We start from the raw sequence: 20,934 nt of genomic DNA, 5'->3' as shown, positions 1-20,934 counted from the left end.
GAAGGCGTTTGGTATGCTTTCCTTTATTGGTCAGAGTATTGAGAACAGGAGTTGGGAGGACATTGGTTAGGACATTGTTTCGGCCACTGTTGGAATATTGCATGCAATTCTGGTCTCCTTCCTATCAGAAAGATGTTGTGAAACTTGAAAAGGTTCAGAAAAGATTGACAATGCTGTTACCAGGGTTGGAGGATCTGAGCTATAGGGAGAGGCTGAACAGGTTGGGGCTGTTTTCCCTGAAGCGTCGGAGGCTGAGCGGTGAACCTTATAGAGGTTTACAAAATTATGAGGGGCATGGGTAGGATAAATACGCAAAGTCTTTTCCCTGGAGTCGGGGAGTCCAGAACTAGACGGCATAGGTTTAGGGTGAGAGGGGAAAGATATGAAGGAGACATAAGGGGCAACTTTTTCATGCAGAGTGTGGTAGTCTGTGGAATGAGCTGCCAGAGGAGTCTGGTACAATTGCAACATTTAAAAGGAATTTGGATGGGTATATGAATAGGGGAAAGTGAGGACAGCAGATGCTGGAGATCAGAGCTGAAAATGTGTTGCTGGTAAAGCGCAGCAGGTCAAGCAGCATCCAAGGAGCAGGAGAATCGACGTTTCGGTCATGAGCCCTTCTTCAGGAATGAGGAGAGTGTGCCAAACAGGCTAAGATATAAGGTAGGCAGGAGGGACTTGGGGGAGGGGCGTTGGAAATGCGATAGGTGGAAGGAGGTTAAGGTGAGGGTGATAAGGTAAGGGTGATAGGCCGGAGTGGTGGTGGGGGCGGAGAGGTCAGGAAGAAGATTGCAGGTTAGCAAGGTTCGAGGGTTGGGACTGAGACAAGGTGGGGGGTCGGGGAAATGAGGAAACTGGAGAACTGTGTATATGAATAGGAAGGGTTTGGAGGGATATGGGCTGGGTGCTGGCAGGTGGGACTAGATTGGGTTTGGATACCTGGTCGGCATGGACGGGTTGGACTGAAGGGTCTGTTTCCATGCTGTACATTTCTGAGACTCTGAGTCTATGTTCTATGAGTCTAACTTTCTGTATTAGCCGAGCGGTTCCATATACAGCCAGTACTGCACTTTAATGCTCCATGTTCTATGACTCTAACTTCCTTTATAATCCAAGTGGTTGCACAAAGGGCCTGTACAGTGCTGTAATGTTCTATGTTCTATGAGACAAACTTTCTGTATTAGCCGAGTGGTTCCATATAGGGCCTGTACTGCGCAGTAATGTTCTGTGTTATATTAGTCAAACATCCTTTATTAGTTGAGCGGCTCCACGAAGGGCCTGTACTTCGTGATAATGCTCCATGTTCTTTGAATCTAACTTCCTGTATTAGCTGAGCGGTTCCATATAGGGCATGTACTGCGCTGTAATGTTCTATGTTGTATTCGTCTAATGTCTGGTGTTAGACAAGGGGTAGCATAAAGGCCTGTACTGCACTGTAATGCTCCATATTCTGTGAGTGTAACTTTCTGTATTAGCCGAGCAGTTCCATAAAGGGCATGTGCTGTAATGCTCCATGTTCTATCTTCTGGTTATCCTAGACCAGTATGGGCCGAAGGTGCTGTCTTTATGCTGTCAGACTCGATGACTCTATGATTCTATGACATTTCCTTTCCCAGATAATGACCTGATAAGGCACTGCAAAGTGTCAAAGTGGTGGAGACAGGCCTTTTCATGAGTTTTTATGATGTACAATGAGTGATGGTTTCATCTGGGAATCTGTTAATACAAGAACCAGTTTTGATCGGCTCTATCTCAGTATCAAGTCCACACAGTGAGAGGATGGTGAGGACTATATTCATGACGGTCCCCACAAGTTGATCTTGGGGCCTGTAGGAATCCTAACAAGTATGCTGACCAGTGAATGTTGGCTTTCAGTTATTGGAGTTTAAAAACAATTTGGCTGATTTCGCAATGAATGTATCAAGGAAAGGGTACTCCATTTCAGTGGTGAATTTTAGCATCAGGTGGCGATCATCGAGCTTTATAAAGAAACTCTTTAATGCAGATTCAAATGTCGCAAACATGTCATCTACATGTTGAAGATATGCAAATGGATAGAGGCTAGGTATCATGCCATCAGAGATGTGTTTTGCATGGTTACCAATAAAGATGTTAGGAAGAGTTTTCCCTCGAGAATATCCCATGGCAACACTATCTATTTGGTCAGACACGTTGTTATTGGAACTGAAGTCAACTGCACAAGGTGCTCAGTTCATGTGTATCATAGACTCCCAACAACGTGGAAACAGGCCCATAGGCTTAAGAAGTCCACACCGATCCTCCAGACAGTAAGCCACCCAGACCCATTCTCCTATTACTCTACATTTATCCCAGACTAATGCACCTAACCTGGAACACTATGGGCAATTTAGCACAGCCAATTCACCTAACCAGCACATCTTTGGATTGTAGGAGGAAACCCATGCAGACCTGGGGAGAGTATCCAAAGAGACACGGGGGACAATATTCACACAGACATTTACCCAAGGCTGGAATTGAACCCAGAACCCTGGTGCTGTGTTAACCAGGAAGCCATGATGCCACCAGAAAGGAAAAAAGAGATGATGTTTGGTGAACACTGAATCAGACACAAGTGGTATGTCTGAATTTCAATGGCTTATTTGAACTGTAATAATAATAAGCTGGCAATGTTGAAAGAGCACGTGGGCATGTTGTCACTCTCAGAACGTAGTTCTCATGTGGTCTTCGTAATCATGAGGGACTCCTTCACTGTGCATGTGGAAAACTCATTTAGATATGATTATAATAGTTTCACAAAGTATTCAGCCAATTCAGGCTGTGCAGATTCAGTAACAGATATGATAGGACAGAAAAGGGACATCGATTTTACATGTCATGGGGAACCCAGACTTGGTGGGTGCAATGAACCGTGAGAACAATTTCTATCATTGGCATCATTCGGCAGGTTACCACCTTCAAACACGCAAGATCAACAGCTGGGTGCATCTGCGCATGCGTTAGAAGCAACAAATATAATTCCGCAGGACCCTGGTTCATGTAGGCAAACAGAATTTTTACCGACATTGCACTTATTCGATAAGAAATGCATCATGGAGACAACCAACCACTGCTGTATCCCCATGCTGACACCCCGACCAATCAGAGTCCACCTATCGGGTCTGAGAATTAAGATTGACGGCTAACTGTTTTTGCTGCAATGCCATTTTAATGATGAGCTAGCCAATCAGCATCACCTTTCACATTTCAACTCCTTTTGCAATGTTTTCGAAACAATAGAACTGGTTGCCACCTGTACGTGAGCAATATTACTGATATAGTTTGCTTGAAAGACTGGGATTACAGTTTGGGATAAGGTTGATCACTTTTTGTTGCCTTAGAAATTCACCGTAAACAGAGTGGCTAGAAATTTGGTGAGTTCAGTGAATCTCTTTCTAAAAGTTCAAATTTGTTTGACTTTGAGACATAACAGCTTAGCTTTAATAAACATTCATTAGTGCACAAAACCCATCCATTCTGCAGCCGAGCTTTGAAACTGTTCTTTTAAGAAATCACCACAATTACAGGAATACTGTGAAGTTCAGAGACACAGAAAAAAACTACACCAACAAAATTTATGCTGGGAGAAAGTGAGGACTGCAGAGGCTTGAGATCAGTGTCAAAAAGTGTGGTGCTGGAAAAGGAACAGATGGTCTTGAGGAAGAGCTTATGTTGGAGACATCGACTCTTCTCATCAGATGCTGCCTGACTGGCTATGTTTATTTAGCTCCACACTTTTTGAACAAAATTATCAATTATAAATTCCACAATTTACATCCCACAGGACCTCAAGTAGTAATCAATGTCATGTTACAGTGCAGAAGGTGGCGGTTTGGCACATCGTTTCTGTTCCAGTTTGTTAAATGTTATCTTTTTTATTAATTTGTGGGATGAGGGTGTTGTTGTCTCAGCCAGCATTTATTGGCCATCCCTAATGGTGCAAAGAGCAGTTCAGATTCCACCACATTGCTGTGGGTCTGGAAAAACATGGAGACCAGACTAGGTAAGGATGGCAATTTCCTTCCCTAAAAGCCATTCCAGAATAAGTTGGGTTCTTCAAACAATCAGCGATGGATTCATGATCATGATTACTCTCATACTTGCAGAATTTTCTGAAATTCAAATTCTATCATCTGCCATGGCAAGATTTGAATCTGGGTCCCCAGCACATTACCTGGGTCTCTGGATTAGCAGTCCAACGATAACATCACTGGGTCATCGCTTGACCTGCAATATTAGATTATACAGAATAGCACTTATTCTCTAAACTGCAGTGAACAGCAGTCCCTGTGTATCCTATACTAAACAGCAATTTCTGAGTATATCAAACAGAAGTCCCCGTGTGTATTACAGAGAGTAGCTGTCCCTGTCTGTATTATAGAGAAGAGCAGATCATGTGCATATTGCCGAGAACATTTGTTCCCATGTATTTTCTAACCCTTTCAAGTTTCATAACATGCTTTGAAGAGAAAGAAAGCCTGATATGCAACACAATAATCCAAAAGTAGCCCAACCAATGTGCTGCACAGCTGCAATATGACCTCTCAACTCCCATATTCAATGCTCTGTCCCATAAAGGAAAACATACTAAACACCTTCTTCACTAACATATCCATCTGTGACTCCCCTTTCAAGGAACTATGAACCGTGTTCCAAGGTCTCATTGGACACTCCCCAGGACCTTACCATTAAGTGTATAAACCCAGTCCTGATTTTCCTTTCTAAAGTGCAGTACCTCTCATTTACCTAAATTAAACTTCATCTGCCACTCCTCAGCTCAGCAGCCCATCTGATCAAGATCCTGTTATACTCTGAGGTAACCTTCATCGCTGTCCACTCCACCTCCAATCTTGGTGTCATCTGCAAATTAATAAATATACCTCTTATGCTCACATTCATATAATTTATATAAATGACAAAAAGCAGTGAACCCGAAAACAATCCCTGTGGCACCCCAATGGTCACAGGGCTTCAGTCTGTAAAACAAACCTCCACCACCACCACCATCTGTCTTCTAATTTCAAGCCAGTTGTGTATCAAAATGGCTAGATTTCCCTGTATTCCATGTGACCTAATTTTGCTAACCAGGCCACCATGAGGGAGCTTGTCAAAGCCTTCATCAATCCTCTTTGGTGATTCTTCAAAATACTCAATCCAGCTTGTGAGACATGATTTCCCATGCACAAAGCCACATTGACTATCCCTAACCAGCCCTTGCTTAACCGGATGTGTGTAAATCCTATCCCTCAGGATCCCTCCAATAACTTGCCCACAACTGATGTCAGGCTCACCGGTCTATAGTTCCTGAGAATAGCAGGGTATAGCATAGAGAACAACAGTCCCTGTGAAAACAGAGAACAGCAGTCACATTGTATAATGCAGAGAACATGAATCCCTGTGTCTAATATAGAGAACATGAGTCCCTATGTATAATACAGAGAATAGCAATCCCTCTGTCTATTACTAGTGCATGTGTAGAATATAGAGAACAGCAGTACCTGTGTATAAGAAAGAGAACAGCAGTTCCTGTGTCTTATCTGGAGAACAGCAGTACCTGTGCATAATATGGACAACAGCTGTCCCTGTGTATCATATAGAGAGCAGCAGTCGCTCTGTCCAATGTAGAGGTCAGCAGTTCTTTTCCCTGCGGTGGGGGGTCCAGAACTAGAGGGCATAGGTTCAGCATGAGAGGGCAGAAAAAAATCAACAGGATGTAAGGGGCAACGTTTTCATGCAGAGGGTGGTGCATGTATAGAATGAGATGCCAGAGGAAGTGGTGGAGGCATTTAAATTAAATTAAACTAAATTACAGCATTTAAAGGGCATCTGGTTGGATATATGAACAGGAAGGATTTAGAAGGATATGGACCAATGCTGGCAAATGGGACGAAATTAGGTTAGGATATCTGGTTGCCATGGACGAGTTTTGCTGAAGGATCTTTTTCTGTGCTGCACATCTCTCTGACTCTGTGCCTTAAATACATCAGATCTTTGCTTCACATTGTTCTTAAAATCTCTCATTTAATACATCAAAGTGACTCTCATCATCATCAAAATCCGAACTGTTGATTACTTCAATAGCTTCATGTTCTCCCTTTTGTTTTCTGAAATGCCGTTTGCCATTAGGTAGAGCTGGTGGGCAACTTTGTAAAACTTTTGTTGTTGGGAATTGGAGTTGGTGGGAAGGGGCAGCATGTTCCAGGGATGAAGTGACAACATTAAGAGTGAGTGCTGAACATAACACGCAGAAAGACTCAAACGAATCGGATGGTAGAACAAGCTGATTAGCACGAAGGCAAGTCTGACTTGACTAACCGAAAGCTTTCCGTATTCGGATCATAAAGAATACAACATATAAAAAATAAATCTACTGTTCGCCTTTTTTAGTGGGGACGTGCACCATTCCCCGAAACACTGCAATACTGGGATGATGTGTGAAGTTATCGGAGCAAGCTCCTGACACAACTTCGTCCTGCAAAAATCAGATTAATATTCAGTCCCTAAATCAGGGACTTATCAGATATTAAAACTGACAAGAACAGAACTACGCATGATCTTAGCCAAAAGGCCGAGAAGAAATACTTGTCGTCTCCCTGACTACCTTAGGACCCAGCCGCTTCCTACATTTACCATCAGCCTGACTGTGAACAAAGACCTATAGCTCACGGCTGACAGTTTCATTGCTGCCTAGTCATTTCCAGATCTTCTTACCAGAGTAAACGATCCGTTTGTCCAGGTGAATTCATTTAATCTTTTCTATGAAACTGTTTGATAGTGAATGTAGATGACCAGCAATGTAGCAATCAGCTACGCTGGGGCCGAGTGTACGTCACTAACAAGCCGGTAGTGTGTCTCTGACAGAGTATCAATGAGATTGCAGCAACCCACTGGAACAGAGCTGGACACAGGGAATGGTGCGGCACAGGGGGATGTACTGCAGCCTCTCATTGTCTGCGTCAGCTGTCACTCTGTATGGGCTCCTTCCCTAGTCCCAGTCACCATGCTTTTCCCGATGATTGAATCCGGCTCCAGTGGCCCCTCAGGCAGTGCACAGCCAATAGTAACTACTGAATGAAGATGGTAGGGATTTACCTACTTACCTTGATGAAATGTGACATTCGTTCAAAAATAATTAACCTCAACTCCCCGCCATCATGTATCTATGCCATGATTTGGAGATACTGGTGTTGGACTGGGGTGTACAAAGTTAAAAATCACACAACACCAGGTTATAGTCCAACAGGTTTAATTCTGTTGGACTATAACCTGGTGTTGTGTGATTTTTAACTTGATATATGCAATTGCCTGGAGTTTGTGCTGTTCCATTCTCTGGTATAAACAAACTGAGCTGTTAATGGTAACAATTCCTGCCTCTCCACAAGGCAAATCAAGGCAAACAATTGAAACGGGTTCTAATTCTGATCGAGTACTATCACTGCCTGGAAATATTAGGCGACTGTTCTGAACGGAAATCCTTAGACTAATCCATCCATCTTGTATTATGTCAACTCTGATCTCCAAACCATTAAACTCTGCCAACCCCGTCAATTGAAATTAACAGAACCATGGTGGACCTGAAGTTCGATCGAGTGAATCAGCAACAAGTGATTTGGCTTTGACTCCAAATACTCGAATTGCAATTTGCTACATTAGAATTGCAAATCAAGATTCACAGAGTCGTGGAGTTGTACAGCACGGAAATAGACACTTTGTTTAAGTGGCTGGCATCCATCAGATAACGTGGATAAACCTAGTCCCAGTTATCAGCATCTGAATCCTCCCTATTCATATACCCACCCAGATGCTTTTCAAGTGTTGTAATTGTACCCGCCTTACAAACATCTACTCCATCCACCACCGATGCTGAGTTGAATCAAGGTGCACTGCAAACGTTTCCCAAAAATCCTTCGACAACACCTTCCAAACCGACAATTATTTCCACTTCGAAGGACACCTCCAATTTTGGTGTAATTTGCAAACTTACTAAATATACCTCCTATCGCTATATTGAGACACTCAGAAACACATACATATACACAGACAGACACCCATACACACACACAAAGACACACATATCCCAAACAAACATGCACAAGCAGGCAGTCACACACACATATTCACAGATATTGCCAAGGACAGCAAAAGTGAAGACTTTAATAGAATTCATTTTTTCCTAAAACTAAATGACAAATTGGTAAATGTTCAGGAATGTGTGAGCTTACTGGAAATTTGTGCATAATTTTCGCTGGATATCTTGCCTTTAACAAATTTGTAAACTAAACAAGCAAAAAGTGGTCTGCTTAGCAGATTGTGAGACTCTTTTGAAAGGATGAAGGCTGTACTGTATTCCCGTTGAAATAAAAACCAGCAATGTGTTAAAAAATACATCCAAAGAACTGTGATTGCTGGAAATCAGAAACAAATTCAGAAATTGACTGAGTAACTCAGCAAGTCTGGCAGCATTTGTGGAGAGAAAACAGAGTTAATATTTTGGGTCCAATGACTCTTCTTCAGTACTGCGTTTTTCCAGCAATTGCAGATTTTGGTTCCAACATTCCATTTACCTTCTCTATTACTCACTGAACTCCAATGTCAGCTTTTTCTGATTCACAGATGTGGAATTCCAAATCCCTCTGTTCTGTAGCTATCTGCAGTATTTCTCCATTTAAATAAAATTAAACTCTTCCATTTTTCCTGACTTTCTCCTCCTTATATTCCACATGCCAAGTTTTCACCCACACATTTAACTATCTAGAATGTTCTGCAGACACTGACATTCTCCCCACTTGCCTTCCTACTGATTTACAAACTTGGTGACAGTACATTCACTTCCCTCACCCAAGTCATTATTAATATGTTGTCCCAGGACTGTGGCACTCCACTAGAAACTGGTTGCCATCAATACCAGCTGCTCAGCCATGCATTCATCTGCTCTATCCTCCTATTCCTGTCCTCACTAGCTTGTAACACCGTGAGGAATCCAGATATTATTACTCTCGAAGACCTCCTTTTTAAATTCCTGTCTAACACTCTATTTTCTCCCTTCAGAAAATCATCCTTTTTCCTTCCTATTGTTCCAATGTGTACAATGACCTCCTGCTGATCCCTCTCCCCTGAGAGAACATTCTGCACCCTCTCGGAGACATCCTTGATCCTGCACCAGGGAGGCAACACATAATTATGATTTTTTGTTGCTGGCCACAGAAACGTCCGTCTGTGCCTCGGACTAGAGAGTGTCTGAACACAATCAATCTCTTTTTAGATTAGATTACTTACAGTGTGGAAACTGACCCAACAAGTCCACACCCACCCATACCCCTACATCTACCCCTTACCTAATAATAAGGCAATTTAGCATGGCCAATTCACCTGAACTGCACATCTTTGCAGTGTGGGAGGAAACCGGAACACCCGGAGGAAACCCACGCAGACACGGGGAGAATGTGCAAACTCCACACAGAGAGTTGCCTGTGGCAGGAATTGAACCCAGGTCTCTGGCGCTGTGAGGCAGCAGTGCTAACCACTGTGCCACCGTGCCACCCATAAACCTGACATACCCCATAAACCTGCCACTCGTGAAACCTGACATACCCCATCTCAATACCAGAAACTTGGCTGTTTGTGCTCAATTAGAACTGTTGAATTTTCTCTGCAAGAACGACATGAAGATGTTCAAGGTCCTCTAAATACCATTGAGCAGAATACTCTTCATTACGGGTCTTATTGTCTTAAACCGATGATTTTTATGACCTTGGTGTTTTGGTGACTGATGTGTTTTCAAACCATGTGCAATGCATAAGGATTTCTTTCAATTTCTTATAAGAAAAAAAACTGCTTCCATGTTGATTTCTAATTATTTTTTACTCTCGAGTTATTTGTCGATGTGCAATAATCACAAAATTATGGAAGATCCCTGTATCTTATGTTCACTGCAATGTGCACTTTCACTATCTACTTATTTATTTCATACGTCTGACATGAATGTCTAAACATTGGCCATGAACAAAAAGTTGTAAATTAAAGCTACATCTCAATAAGCAAACCAATGGATGGAAACATGTAATTCTTGTAATCCTGCATTTTTGAACCAAAAGCAATTCTGCTGAATAATCACTGAATGGCTCATTTTTGTGAATCATAAAGCTAGCTACCATATTATATTTTTCAGTTTACTGAACTAAATGAATACCCAATCATCATCACAACAAAGTGCTTTTAAAATATTGAATCTTTTTTTTAGATTACAACGTAATTTTCCAGTCACTGCCATGACAGTAATTTGCACAGTTATTGGAGTTAGTTTTTCTAACAAATATAGTGCGATTCGCATTTTAATTCCATCAATTGTTTCTTCGAACGAACACTCCAACTTAAAAATCAATTTACCGTTTAGGTGAACGATCCCATAATGGAACCAATGACTTCCCATTCGATGCCTCATTGTAAATATATGATAATTGCTCATTTGAATGATCGTGGTAATCTCAGCCTGAAGCGTTCAGAGAACTGTAATTACTTTTCATTAGAATGACTCCAGGTCGTTTCTCCACATTGCTCAGTGAAATAATTAACTGAAATTTCTCAGTATTCTTAAATGAAATGATATTATTTTGGCAATTCAATTGTTGCTATTATCTAATCATTGTTCAATATAGTTCAAAGTATTACTACGAAATTATGGCTCATAAATTAAATAAAGTAAAGATTTTGCAGTGGGCATTGTGAATATCAATTTTTATTTTGACCGTGGAAACAGTTGAATTGATTTAATTATGTTTAACTTCAATGTTAACATTTACTGTATCTATAAACACAATACAAGTTAATCACTTTTCATGGAACAAAATCATTTAAAATTCTCATTTATTTTCCTAATCATTTATGTTGCAAATGCATATTAATTTTCTTTTCATTCTGTGATAAAAAGCATTGAACATATAGAACTATTTGATTGATTAAGTTTCGTTCATCAGTGTACACTGATCGAATGATTCGGTTTTTTCTTATCATGAATAATCACGAGATTCATATTTAATTAAAGTCATTATTGCTTTGTTACATCATTACTGTAAATTACTAATTCGGTTTGTCAGTTCATTACACACAGGACATACGCAATTAATTCCCATTCAAATAATTACAAGAAACATCTGATTAATTTTCATTTGAGTTGCCGCCGTAAATATATGACTATACACTTGCCCTTCCCGGATGGTAACATTATGACGGGTTTTTGTGGAGCTCTGACAGTTTCTCTATGACAACATCAGGAGGAATGATTTCAATTTCCACCTTCAGCGGAGATGTGTCAGAGCAGTTCGGAAATTATAAAAAGGAAAATATTAACAGTCGAAATTCCTCTTCAGCAAAATAACCAAATGCAACTTCATTTTATTCATTGGTCAGCTGATCACCTACATTTGTAACTAAACATTGCAATTCATCTAAATACTGGTATGTGCATTGATCAAATTAAAGTTCTAATTATTAGTCATTCATGAATTGTCAGGAATTTGTTTTTATTTTCCATTCACCTTTTCATATTGAATGTAAGATTGATATGCTGTGAAACTATTAGCGTGTTTTCATTTGAACATTAATTTCTCTCTCTCTCTCTCTCTCTCACTCACGTATCTCACTTCATGCATGATGGCTTCAAAGTACCTTGCTAAACTTAAAGATTTTGTTGACTTTAAGTAGTATCTTTAGCACTCACCTATCAATTTAATCCAAAATCATAGAATCATAGAGTCATAGAATCCCTACAGTGTTGAAACAGGCCATTTGGCCCAACAGTCCACACTGACCATCCAAAGATTAACCCACCCAGACACTCCTTTGCTCGATTACTCGACATTTCCCCTGACTAATACACCTAACCTAGGTAAAAACAATGACTGCAGATACTGGAAACCAGAGTTTAGATTAGAGTGGTGCTGGAAAAGCACAGCAGTTCAGGCAGCATCCGAGGAACATTAAAATCGATGTTTTGGACAAAAGCCCTTCATCAGGAATACAGGCTGCATTCCTAATTAAGGGCTTTTTCCCAAAACGTCGATTTTACTGTTCCTCTGATACTGCGTGCATTGCTGTGCTTTTCCAGCACCACTCTAACAAAATCTAATACACCTAACCTAAACATCCGTGAACATTATGGGCAATTTAGCATGGCCAAGTCACCTCAGCTGCACATTTGTATACTATCACAATGTTATTGAAATCAATGCTCACACAAAGCACGATACATAAAGCCACACAATGGTCTTCATGACCATCTAATTAGTGTTCAGGAAATCATCTGAGTAATTGTCTTATTGTTCCTGAGATTAATCACCACAGTAAGCGTCTGGTCATCATTCCCTCCAATAAATACAATGGGTGTCTCTGAAATTTCTGTTCAGTAATTATTCATGATACTTGTTGCTCAAAGCAGTGTCTGTTCTTATTTACGAGTGGCCAATGATTCTAACAGCCATTGATCTTGATCATATTGTTACTGAGCGCAATAACCACAGTAAACATCTGGTTATCATTTTGCGAACAAATACAAGAGCTATCAACTTATTTTTCAATTCAGTAATTACACATGATACTTGTTGCTGAAAGTGGTATTTATTCTTTATGACAATTGGCCGACGACACTGACAGCAAGACATGTTGATAGTCCTGATTTGTTCATATTTTCAAAAAAGTTTTCAGGCCATGTATTTCAAAAAGAAGTAATTTGACTTCGTCCAAATTTAAATGTAAACGTTTTCAGATATTTTCCATTCAAAGTGTTTATTTGCTTATTCAGATCGAACTTGAATCTTGCCTCTGTAAATTGAATTTATTGTATTTTCCATTCGTGGAAGTACTCATTACTTGTTACTCATTTTCATCTTAAATCTGATGGAAATTTGAAATACTGATTTCAGTGAAAATTGTATGAATTATACATGAGTGGTCTCTAAAAGAAAATCACAGAAGGCTAGATAGAATTCTTGAACAGCCTGTATATTTGAATAAAAGAAAACATTCCTTCTAAAAAACAAAGTTAAAAATTACTCAACACCAGGCTATAGTCCAACAGGTTTATTTGGAAGCACGAGCTTCCGCCTGATGATGGAGCAGCGCTCTGAGAGCTAGTTCAGCAAAATAATCCTGTTGGACGATAGCCGTGGTGGTGTTTGATTTTTAACTTTGTACAGCCCAGTCCAACACTGTCGCCTCCAAATCACTCCAAATCAAAACAGTCCTAAGTCTGTGGTTTAACAGCTTAACATTCCTGCAACTAGATTATAATTCTCAGTTTATCAATCTTAATAAATATTTAATCAATGTCATTTTTAATTCCCGGAAAACATCCAATCGTTTTGTTTGTGAAAACACAAATTTTAATTGAAAATTCATTGTTATCACAATATGTGAATTATATTTTAACTCTCCAGTGATGTGAAGTGACCCTTGGACTGAAATTGGACGTTCTAAATTCACCGACAGGCAGAGAAATCGGGACAAATACAAAATTAGTTAAACTAAGTCAAACAGCAGCTGGAATCAATCAGCTCCAGGATGAATCAGATTTTCTTCCACCTTGACTTCCAGCCAGTGCCTGAGCATTATACACCTCGCTTGGAAATGTCAACAATGAAGGGTTTTCACACCAACACATTGGATTCTTTAAATCCAGCTCATAACCACATGTGGACGTTTGTCACAAAATTATTAATCATTTTACAAATCATGGAAAATATCTCAAAGCTCTTGAAATAAAAGTAATCACTGCACATAAAGCCACACGATGGTATTCAAGGCCACCGAACTACTGTTCAGTGCAAAATCTTTTGTCAATATTGTATTGTTCTCAAGATGAATAGCCACAGCAAACATCACGCTTTCACAACATCTCAAATATATACAAGATACCTTCTTATAATTTACACACTACATCTTCGCCAGCCCAATAATCACACTTCATTGTTTACGATGAAGGATGCTGAAAGTAGCATGTTTTGAGGTAAAGGAATTCCTAAATATAGGCGAGTTTTCTGATAGGGTTCCTCAGTCATCATGATAAAAATGTAATTGCGGCTCAGCACATTGTAACAAATCCCCATTAAACTTTTTCATGTATTTAGTCAGAGACAATGTTTAAAAATTTCCTCTGTAAATGCTGCTGACTGTTTTTTGCTATAATTCCCGTGTTCCTTGTCTAATTATTTTCTTTGTAATGCTTACACAAATGTGTGAATATTGATGACAAGAAAATTTGCATGGATTATATATTGTATTTCTACAGAAGAAAAGCTGAGTCAGCAAGTACAGATTGCAGGAGTATCTGAGAATGTTGAATGATTAATAATGACTGCATATCGAATGTATTTTCCAAAACATCATGCCAGCATTCTAATGCTCAGTTCACTGATACTAATTATTATGTAATCCATATCACAGCAAACCCGCTTGGAAATATTGAATCACCTTAATGTGTCAGTGTTCTAAAATAGATTACCAATTCATTATTAGTTCAACAATCACACAGTAATTCAGTTTAGGTATTGTAACAAATATCGTGAGATTCATATTTCAATTTAAGTCACTATTTTGTAGTGCCAATTTTACAAAGAAAAATTGATCTTTTATTCCAGGTCAACACAACCACAAACCAAGCAATGATTCATCATCCAACACTGACAGGAAATATCTGATATATTCTAATGTGAATGCTCACAGAAATCATTGGATTAATATTCGGTCTTACAAATGAAGATACGCCTGATTGTTTTAGACTCCAATAATTAATGTTCAATTCTACATGTAACAGATAGCAATATGACATATCTAAACATTTTTTTGTTTGCAGTGACCAGTTTTAACACTAATTGTTACATATATCTAATATTTAATCATTGATCAAATCCGGTATAATCGGCTTTAAGTCTGGAAATAAGTCTCAGTGACCTAAGCATATAGCATGGTACTGTTTCCTAATGGTAGCGAATGTTGATTTTTATTTTAATGCTGAAATCCTTGTTGATTTGCTGCTGTAGGGATGCCCTGAGCAGCCTGCCTTGGAATTAAAACACAAATAGTGGAGAGTAGATTAACAAGACTAACAGTCTTTTACAGTCTTAATGGAAAAAAAGAACATTTTGCACAATCCTACTCCAATTCCATAACTATGCCATTCCAGACAGTCATATTCCAGATAGTGATAAGAGAATGCCAGCATACAGTAAAATGACCAACCCTGACTTCATTAATGAAAGAATGATTGCCCCAGTGAATGAATAAACACCAGTTGTAGGATAGAGCCCAGCTAACTTCCACAGCTGCTATCAGGGAAGCAGACAGAGTTTGATTGTCAGAAATAGTTACTATTTTAAAGTTGCTCAGAACATTTAAGAAGTTTCTAATTACATACTCTTGAGAATAGTGAATAAGGCAGAGTGATAGACCCATAGGACTGCAGCAATTAATTTTGTAATCTGCGGAAATAAAATGCACAGAGAGATCCCAAGGCAGGCGATTATAGCACCTGGAAACACCATGAAACAAGAGGAAGCTGGGGCTATCCATAGCGATGTCCATCTAAGATTAGGTTTTCTACAGGATCGGGTGTCAGTATAAGGAGGGAAGGACTGTAACCACGTTGCATGTGGCCATTGTAATACAGAAAGTGTGTAAAAATACTGTTTTTTTACTGTAAACGTTACAGTGTGTCATGGACCTCCCTGCCGAACTTGGCCTCGGGGGATGATCCCTTCATTAACTGATTTCAGCATGTGTAAACATTTTCCACTTGCCTGAGTACTGCCGATCTCCTGAGTCTTCATTCCCTGTCAGGGGAAGTCACTCCTACAGCTATGGTGACATTTAAATTCAACACAAACACTTATTATCTGTGAAATTATTACTTGCAGAGCGATATCATTTTCATGTTAAAATTGTTTTACTTTTTTCGTGTGCAAAAAAACAATGTAGGTACATCTATTTGTTATTTACTTCAACTAATACTAAATTTTAAATTATTGAAAAGACTACACTGGGTGTGTGGGGGGAGGGGGCGGGGGAAAGAACGATTTTTCAGCTCAAATGTCACATTAAGTTAAAGTAAAGACATTTTTCAAATCATGTGACCACCAAAATGATATTTATTTTAATTTCATTTTGAGATAGTTTCATTTTCTTCCAACATTAGTTGTCAGTGAACAATAATCACACAATTATTAGTCATTTGCGACAAAATGACTTCCTGTACCAAATATCATTAACCCGATGTGTTGTTCATAATAATGCTCACTTTCCCGGCCTAATAATTTTCTTCCTAGTTCTGACATTTGTCTAAACATTTATCATGATAAAGGTTACATTAATAAAATAGACAAGAACCGACCAAAAATAATTGAACTGTGTTCAATCGTTGCTGAGTTTTTTTAAATTATTAAAGTCACGTTTTATATTTTAATTTTCAGTTTATTAATCTTAATGAATATACAATCGTCATCAGTGCAAAGTGTATTCAAAATATTAAGTCAATTTATCTATCAGGATTTTAGAAACAATGATCAAATACAATAATTACGCAATACTTTAACTTAGGCTTGATAACAAGAACAATTTGCTTTTAATACCTTTCATGTTTCTTAGTGTGAGTGCTACAATATTAAAACCTGTTCGATCAGGCCAATATACCCACAAAAGACCAATAATTGCCATTGCAACATCATTTGTAAATATCTGACTTTTGCTTATTTGAAAGATCACAGTCTTTTCAGCAATTGGAATTGAGAGAACACCAGTTAATTTACACTGCAATATTTCTCTTCGTTTCTGAACATTGCTCAGTGGAATAGGAAGAGGAGATACCTCATCATTCTTAAATTCATTAATAAAAGTTTTCAAATCAATTTGTTGCCAATACCTAATAATTGTTCAATTCGGTAAGGGGTGTAATTGTGAAACTATGTTTCCATATAATAACTAATGCAAGGACATTGCAATGTACAATCTCTCAATCACTCTGAATATTGCTTTTCATTTTAAACTTGGAAACACTTTTGAATTGATTTGATTGGAAATCACTGCAATGTTAATATTTATTGTGCTTTTATTCACAATAACAATTGAATATTTTTCATGTGCAAAATCATTCAAATCCCCATGAATTTTTTGATGCATACAAAAAAGGGTTGGCATCTATCTTATTTCATTAAACAATCACAGGAAATGGTGACTTGTTAGAAATCATAAATTTTCAGAAAGAATGAAAGTTGTCTTCAGCTGAATAGGCACATTGATTGCCCAATTCATCATTTTGTTCCAATTTACGTATCGATCAAAAACATTTTAATTTGCATTTCAGAAAATGAGAAACTTCTGACCATATAGAATAATTAAATTGATTTTTTGTATATAATGCACACGAATCACATAATCCTGTCAAGCTATCGTTCCACAAGTGATCATAAAATCATGTTTAATTAAGACATTTGTTAACTCCCATCATTATTGTAAATTACTACTGAATTTTCAGTAGATTACACACAGTATCCAACCATTTAATTCCAATCCAATTATCACAATAAACATCTGATTACTTTTCAGCCCTGCCCAGCCTGTTTGGGAATGTTATGAAGGAATCTTGTGCAACTCTGGTCGTGTCTCTGTTACCAGACCCGTGGGTACAATTTCAATTCCCACCTTGCACAGAGCTGTGCCAGAGCAGCTCTGAATGTTGATAAGAAAATATCTAAGAATCGAATGAATTGCCTTTCAATTCAACATTAGATATGTTTTCATTTGTTGTTCATTCCAATAATCACAGTATCTGCTATATATTTTCTTCATTCTGCGAATAGCAGAATGTATCTAATTCCACTCAATCAATGTTCTTTGCAAAATATTTGATAATGTTGCACTCACAAAGATGAAATATGCAAAGTACAGATATTCCTTGATTTTCGTTTGTTCTGAAGAGCTGAGTTCAGACTGCACATAGAACTTGATGCTTCAAAGGTATAAATATGAGGAAAAAATCAAGTTTTTCTTCAGTTAAATAAACAAATGCAACTTCCTACTATATATCAATTTTTAGTTATTGATCTGTTTATGAGTTGTCTGAAATTTGTTTTTTGTTTTCCATTCATCTATTTATATTGAATGTAAGATTGAAATGTTGTGAAAATATCCGAGTCCATCCATTTGAAATTGAATTTGCATATTTCTCTCTAATCCAGTTTATTGCATGATGACTTAACTGTGTTTTGTTCAGCAAACCTAGTGAATCATAAAAATTGTCTAATCTTAAATAAGATCTTTCACACCCAGTTATCAGTCTGTTCTGAATTCATGTAAATATCTAAGTTTATTGAAATCAATGTTCACACAAAACAGTGCACATAAAGCGACACAAAGATATTCAGCTGATTACTATTCAGTGGAATAACCTGAGTAAGTATCTTATTGTTCCTTGGACAAATGACAACAGTAAGCATTTATTTACTATTCTATGCAGTTAATGCAATTGATGTGTTATATTTCAGTTCAGTCGTTAATGTTGATTTATATTGTTTAAACCAATAATTCTACTTTATCACAGATATTGACTATACGGCAATAACGTTGGGAAGCAAATTTTTGTCAATCTAACAATCTTTAAGCTCCTTTTTTATTGTGTGTGTACAAGAGACAATTCAAATTATAACCATTTTTATTACAAATTCAACAAATACTGCATTTTAAATTTGTGAAGTTCCGACATTTTTCAAAAGGGTTAGTCTTCACTATATATGTCATGTTAAAAATCTGCTATTTCAAATCATGCGTGCTACAAAATGATTATTGTTTTCATTTCATTGTAAGAAAAGAACTGCTTTGACCATGTTGATTTTATGACATTTCTATTCCACCATTTTTCATCATTGTCCAAAAATGACAATATTATTAAAATCGCATATATGCCACATGTCATTTACTCCATTGTTCAGTTTCAAGCTCACTTTCATGACTTACGAATTTTCTTCCTAATTCTGACACAAATCTTTAAACATTGATCATAATATTGATCATATAAATTGATGAAACATATCTCTACAAGGAATCCGGTGTATGGAAATTCTCAATTCTTGTATTACGTACATTTTTTACTTAAAAAAAGAAGAATTTCGCTCAATAATCACAGAATGGCTCATTTTTCTTTAATCCATAAAGCTAGGTACTATGTTTTATTCCTCAGTTTACTGATCTTAATAAATATCCAATCAACATCACAGCAAAGTGCTTTTGTAATATTGAATTATTTTAATTCTTCAAAAGAGCATTCATTATCAAGTCATTGCCATGATAATAATGGCACAATTATTTATAAAAAAGTCTTTTGAACAAGTATAATGAGATTCACATTTACATTTAATCCATTATGTCTGAGTACTAATATACAGTATGAAAATGCCTTTATTTTTCAGGTCACCTACCCCACAAAGGAACCAATGAATTCCCATCCAAAGTCATTGCAAATATCTGATGATGGCTTATTTGAATGATCACGGTAATGTCAGCCTTAAAATTCAGGAAAATGTAATTACTTTTCACTGAATTAATTCGAGTTCATTTCCAGACATTGCTCAATCACTTGTAAAAAGAGATTTTTCATTATTCTTGAATGCATTGACAGACTTTGATAATTCAAGTGTTGCTGATTTATTTAATAAAAAATAATGATTATTCAATCTAGTAGATTGCGCAAATGTGGATTTACGGCACAGTACATGAACCACTGTAAAGATATTGCAGTGCACAATCTCTCAATCATTGTAAATATCAATTTTTATTTTACCTGTTGAAACATAGTTGAATTCAATTAATTATATTTGACTTCAATGCTCACATTTATTGTGTTTGTAATCATAATACGACTTACGGATGTTTCATGCAACAAAATCAAATGAAAAAGAATTAGTATCTCTATTCTTTCATTCAACAATGGCAATAAATTTTGATTTTTTAAATTTTGAACATTTTGGAAAGAAGGGATGTTGCCTTCAGTTGAATTCTTGCATTGACTCACTAATTCACAGTGTCCGCTACTTATTCTCTTTGGGTTCCTATGAAAAGAAATTAACTAGTTCTTCTGGTTGCAAATGCCTGGAAAATATTTGAGAATGTTATGGTTTTAAAGGTGACAAGGCGAAGTGATCGTAAGTCATCATTTATTTTGATAGAAAGAGCTGGATTCAAACATTTCGAACACACACACACACACACACACAGTTATTCTGCTGTGTGACAAGGGGATAAACAAGTCGCTTTCTTCGGCATTCAGTAAATATATGCCACTTCCAATTATTCATTAGTCAGCTAATTACCTACATTTGTCATGAAAAATTGCAATTCGTCTAAATATTGTTATGACCTTTGATCAAATTAAATTTTTAATTATAGTTTATTCATGAATTGCCGGGATTTTGTTTTTTATTGTTTTCCATACACCTATTCATATTGAATGTAAGATTGACATGCCTTGACAATGTCGGAGAGTGTTCATTTGAAACTTTTTTTTTCGTATCGTTCACTGATTTTACTTATTGCATAAGATTACATGGGACCCGGTTAGCAATGCTGCCTCACAGCGCCAGGGACATTCGTTTTATTCACTCCTCGGGTGACAGTGGGGACTTTGCACGTTCTCCCGAAGTCTATGTGACTTTGCTGTGGTGTCCTCCCACAATCCAAAGATGTGCAGGTTAGGTGAGCTGGCACGCTAAATCGCACACTGTGTACAGGGATATGTGTATTAGTAAGCAATAAATGTGAAGAAATATGATCGGGAAAAGTTTTTGGGTGGGTTAATCTTTAGATCTTTCAAACAATTGGCCTGTTATTACACTGAGGTGACAGGGGTGCTTTCGTGGCGTTGCTAGTATTATGGTGCGC

General features: G+C 37.7%; 1 non-coding gene across 1 annotated transcript; it reads right to left on the bottom strand.

The window, feature by feature from the left end:
* Positions 1 to 6,407: 6,407 nt before the first annotated feature.
* On the bottom strand, positions 6,408 to 6,598 carry LOC140457248 (U2 spliceosomal RNA). The gene has a single exon (XR_011953351.1). It is a non-coding gene; the product is annotated as a U2 spliceosomal RNA (small nuclear RNA).
* Positions 6,599 to 20,934: the final 14,336 nt, after the last annotated feature.

The sequence above is a fragment of the Chiloscyllium punctatum genome, chromosome 31, assembly GCF_047496795.1.
Source record: "Chiloscyllium punctatum isolate Juve2018m chromosome 31, sChiPun1.3, whole genome shotgun sequence".
Taxonomy (NCBI): domain Eukaryota; kingdom Metazoa; phylum Chordata; class Chondrichthyes; order Orectolobiformes; family Hemiscylliidae; genus Chiloscyllium; species Chiloscyllium punctatum.
The sequence above is the reverse complement of the archived record's forward strand: the minus strand, read 5'-3'. Positions and strand labels throughout refer to the sequence as shown.